Raw genomic sequence first — 5436 nt, 5'->3', positions numbered from 1 at the left:
ACCTCATGATCCGCCCGCCTCGGCCTCCCAAAGTGCTGGGATTACAAGCGTGAGCCACCATGCCCGGGCCCTGAATGGGACTTTTGCCGTTGTCTTGGAATTGTCATTATAGTCATAATGCTGAGTTCTTAGGTACTATGTACAGCTGTTACCGGATGGAAGGTCTTGACTGTGAGTCGTCCAGGTTCTTGACATGTTGAACAAAGAATTGAACAAAATGCATAAACAAAGCAACAAAGGAATGAAACAAAAGACAAAGCAACAAGAGAACAATAACAAAAGCACAGATTTATTGACACTCCAGAGTAGAAGCAGATTAGAGCAAGCAACTCAAGAGCGCCCCTCCACCCCAATTAGGGTTTTTATTAAGCTGAAAGAATTTGGTAACAACCCTAGGTGCCCTTTGGAGGCCTCCAGTTGGTTACACCCTAGGAAGGATTGGCCAGTGACCAATCAGTGGCTGAAGTGGAAACTTCTGTCTTGTTATCACAGGGCAAGGATGTGGCCTGTATGCTGCCTAATCTTGCCTAGAACTGTCCACACCTGCTGCTCTTTTGTTTATGCCTTTACCCTTGGTTACCCTAATTCCCCATTCTCCTGCCTCACAGCCATGGCACTGACTAAAAGTTAACCCAACACTGTAATCCCAGCATTTTGGGAGGCCGAAGCGAGTGGATCACTTGAGGTCAGGAGTTCGAGAAAAGCCTGGCCAACATGGTGAAAACCCGTCTATACTAAGAATACAAAAAAATTAGCAGGATATGGTGGCACATGCCTATTATCCCAGCTACTAGGGAGGCTGAGGCATGAGAATCACTTGAACCCAGGAGGTGGAGGTTGCAGTGAGCCGAGATCCTACTATTGCACTCCAGCCTGGGCGACAGAGTGAGACTCTGTCTCAAAAAACAAACAAACAAAAAAGTTAACAGGTGTACCACCATTATGTCAGCATTCCCCAAAGCCTAATGAAAAGTTGAAATGTTCCCAGGGTAGCAAAATTGTCCTAGAAAAAGGATGCTGAAGCTTCTCAAGCACGGATACAGTAGTCCGTCTATCCACAGTTTCACTTTCTATAGTTTCAGTTACCCGCAGTCAATTGCAATCCAAAAATATCAAATGGAAAATTCTAGAAATAAACAATTCCAATACATTTAAAGTTGTGTACCATCTGAGTGGTGTGATGAAAACTCTTGCCTTCTGGCTCTGCACCTGAGATGTGACTCATCCCTTCGTCTAGCATATCTATGCTAGATGCACTATCCACCTATTAGGCACTTAGTAGCAGATCGAGTGTCCTGGTATTGCCGTGCTTGTGTTCAAGTAACCCTTTATCTCACTTAATAATGGCCCCAGAGTACAAGAGCAAAGATCATAATGCTGGCTATTCACATATGCTAAGGAAAAGCCATAAAGTGCTTCCTGTAAGTGAAAAGGTAAAAATTCTCAATACGAAAAGAAAATAATGATATGCTGAGGTTGCTGAGCTCTAAAGTAAGACTTGTTATCTGAGAGACCAAAATAGATGCCCCTTTGTCAGCTAAGACAGACCTTAAAGTTAAGGAAATAAAGTTACCTACGGATTGAGTTGCCTACCGTTTCAGGGCCTGGCTAGCGAAGCAAATTTCTAATTTCCTCTACCTCTAAATGTCCTAACAGTAGGAGCTATCAGATCCTTCCTAACTCTGATTTATAATCCAGGCCTAATTACAACTCTAGTTGGATGGAGGGGCACCAAACATTCTTTTCTGATAAGAAATTACAGACTTTAAGCCAGTTTCAGTCAGTTTATAGAGGCTGCGCACAAACTTTGTGTTCTATCATTCACCTTTTGATGTAAAGAGCCAAATTTCACCTTGTGTTAATGCTAAACCCTCCCCCCAACCAAAGTGAACATGGGAGGTATGTTACATATATGTTTACCCATTGCACATGCTCAGCTCCCCTCATAAACATGTATGGCTTTTCCCTCAAACCTGCCGAATGTGTATGACTCTATTGTGTGATACAGGCCCTGTGAGGTATAAAACCCAATCTGTGCTCTTCAAAGGGAGAGCACCTCTGGTCCACACTGGAGAGTATCTCTTTGTGGTTTGCAAACCAATATTCCCAAAAAAGCTCTCCTTTCTACTATTTAGCCATCCTCATGGTCTTTGGATTATACAACAAATCTATCCATGAAGATAGGAAGGAAGAGAAGGAAAAAGAAATTCATGCTAGTTTTGCTGTTGCACTTCAAACAGCAAAAGCTATGGCCACAGTGTGTGACAAGTGCTTAGTTAAGATGGAAAAAGCATTAGATATATGGGCGGGAAAACATGAATAAAAATGTATTCTAACTGATGGCAATCAAGTTCAGTACTATCCTTGGGTTCAGGCATCTGCTGGGGGTGTTGGACCATATCCCCTACGGATGAGGAAGGCTACTAGATTTACATTTCCTGTGGTGCAAGAAGAACCCATAAAGATTAGCAGAGCTTGAGCCTTCTCATAGGTACCCTGGAGGCATTTGCCTTCTGGATTAAAGGACCCCAGCACAGAAGGGGCTTAGGGTGGTTGGTGGTCAGAAAACGTTATGCTGGAAGAAATCATCTCGCTTTGGATACAGAATCCTTCATTCAGAACAAAGACTGCATTTCCCATCCCCCCCTTGCATGTAGGTGTGCAAGTTATGGCCAATGAGATGTGCAGCATTTGTGCAATTCAGAGATCCTGCAGGACCTCCTTCCCTAGAGAGGTTTTTGTTTTCCCTCTTTGGCCTTTCCTCCTTCCTTAATTCTAGAGGACGCAGAAGCGGCAGAGTGGGAAGGAATTAGATAGTAACCATGTCCCCTTCCATGCAGATCCCTTGGTCATACCCAAGTTAAGGAAGAAGGAGAGAACACTGAACTGGATGTGAAATTCAAGCTTCTCACTGGACTAGGCTAGATTTTTAATACCTGACTGTGACTAAGAAGCTTTGAGATCTGTCCAAGATGTCATTAAAGAACAGAAAATAGGTACTCAATGGATATTGGTTCAATGACACTGAGCTATTAAGTACATCCAGATTTTTACATGTTCCATTTTCTTAAAATGCAGGTACACTTGTATGTTGTAAAGAATATCTATAGGTTGGGGAGAAAACACCAGAATTAAGGCAATGTTTACCAAAAAAAGACACCAGTAGTCAAAAATGCATCATTCTAAACTTCAGTATCCTACAGCATACAGGAGCCTATCCTACTCTAGGGGGAGGTCCTAATCTAGGCTTCCAGTGTGTCTTCTTTATCAGTGAATACATAGAATAATTATGTCAATCGGTAACAGAACGAATCATTTTACAGGAAAATTATTTTCTTTTTTGCCTCTCCCCCCAAATTATTTTCTTAATCTTTTCATCAAGCAAGCTTCTATCCTCAAACTTTCCTCTACAGTTTAAAATGTTTGAAACGTAATTTCTGTCCATATGTCCAGCAAAATGGAAGGCTAGAAGTGGAGTTACAACCTTCTAAGCATTAATACAGTAGGAAACTGCTTTATTCCATATGATTTGAATCTTTAAATGTAAAGGATGGGTTAAACAATGGCTCATTTTTGTGATAGATGCTGACACCTACTGGGCAGATTTTATATTAAATGTTCAATATGTTTTGGCCCAAAAAAAGAAATGAAATGTACCTGGTTCTTAGAAGGTAAGATCTTGGGTTTGGAAGGGCAAGGGCATGAGGGTATCCTGGCCCCAGGATGGTGGGAGCATAGCCACTGGGAAATGAAGACTCAAGGATGATAAAAAGGACTCAGGAAAAGAATCATGGGGTAAGTTCTGGAATGCCATCAGATAGTTGGCTCCAGAATTCCAGCCTTGCCAATCTAAAGCCCTTCCTCTCCTGGAGTTTCTCATCTGCTTCTAAGATTTTCTTCTAGGTGTAAAGCTCTATTTTCAAACTGAACTTTGGGGAAGAACTACCTTCCAAGCCAACTCAAATAAATGTGCCCCTGCATCATTTTCTGGGCATTCCTGTGACACCTGGTCATCATCAATATTATTGCTGACATTTTTTGAGTACCTACTTTGTACTTCTGCACTAAGTCTTTATATTATAAGTGGACAGACCTTGGAGTCAGGCTACCCGAGTGCAAACGCTGGCTCTGCCATATGTTAATACAAGTTCTATGACTTTGGTCAAATGACAATCTCCTTATCTCTAAAATGGAGATAATGATAATGTCTACCACATAGAGGTCTTGTGAGATTTTAAAGTGTTCACATACATAAATTACTCAAAACAGTGCCTGGTATACCATAAGTGCCATACAAATGTTGGTATTGTTACCTTATTTAATCTTTACAATAAAACTGAAGTAAACACTGTTATTTTGTAAAATTAGAAAAGAGTCTTGGTGTGTTTGTTGGAAATGTTTTCAGCTTTAAGTAACAGGAAACCTAACTAATGGTGGCTTAAATTATATTCCCTCTCTCTCTCTCTCCCTCTCTTTCTCTCTCTCCCCTGTCTCCTATAACAAGCCTAACAAGCAGTCCAGAGGTAGGTGGCTGCTGGCACTGGCTCATGGCTCAGTGATGCCAGGGCCAGTGTCTCAGATATTGTCAAGGTCTTTCCTTCATGGTCGTAAGAGGATTATCCCAATTCCAGGGATCATATCTGTTCATCTGCCCTTTTATTAGAAAAGTAAAAGCATTCCCAGAAACTCTCCCATTAACTTCTACTTATGTTCTATTGGCAAGAACTGTGTCACTTGGCCACTCCTGACTGCAAAGGGGCATGGGAAAGTGGGTATTTAACCTTTCCAAACTCTAAAGTAGAAGGCAGTAAGGGGGAAGGGAATGGGAATGACCATTGGGTCAGCCAGAGATTGGCACCCGCCACACTAAAGAGAAGATAAATCATTTGCTTAGGTTAGATAGCTACCAAGAGATGGTGCAGCATACAAGTCCAGGTAGCCTGGCTTCTGGCCTCCTGATAGTTTGGATGTTTATGCCTTCTTCCAAATCTCATGTTGAAATGTGATGTCTGGTGCTCGCTTCGGCAGCACATATACTAAAATTGGAACAATACAGAGAAGACTAGCATGGCCCCTGCGCAAGGATGGCACGCAAATTCACGAAGCGTTCCATATTTTTAACATAGTGTTGGAAGTTCTGGCCAGGGCAATCAGGCAGGAGAAGGAAATAAAGGGTATTCAATTAAGAAAAGAGGAAGTCAAATTGTCCCTGTTTGCAGATGACATGATTGTATATCTAGAAAACCCCATTGTCTCAGCCCAAAATCTCCTTAAGCTGATAAGCAACTTCAGCAAAGTCTCAGGATACAAAATCAATGTACAAAAATCACAAGCATTCTTATACACCAATAACAAACAGAGAGCCAAATCATGAGTGAACTCCCATTGACAATGGCTTCAAAGAGAATAAAATACCTGGGAATTCAACTTACAAGG

General features: G+C 41.7%; 1 non-coding gene across 1 annotated transcript; it reads left to right on the top strand.

Annotated features, from left to right (window-relative positions):
• Window positions 1-5012: 5012 nt before the first annotated feature.
• LOC129477483 (U6 spliceosomal RNA) lies at window positions 5013-5119 on the top strand. Its single transcript, XR_008655691.1, has one exon. It is a non-coding gene; the product is annotated as a U6 spliceosomal RNA (small nuclear RNA).
• Window positions 5120-5436: the final 317 nt, after the last annotated feature.

This window comes from Symphalangus syndactylus, chromosome 2, assembly GCF_028878055.3.
Source record: "Symphalangus syndactylus isolate Jambi chromosome 2, NHGRI_mSymSyn1-v2.1_pri, whole genome shotgun sequence".
NCBI lineage: Eukaryota > Metazoa > Chordata > Mammalia > Primates > Hylobatidae > Symphalangus > Symphalangus syndactylus.
This window is presented reverse-complemented; position numbering and strand designations above follow the sequence as displayed.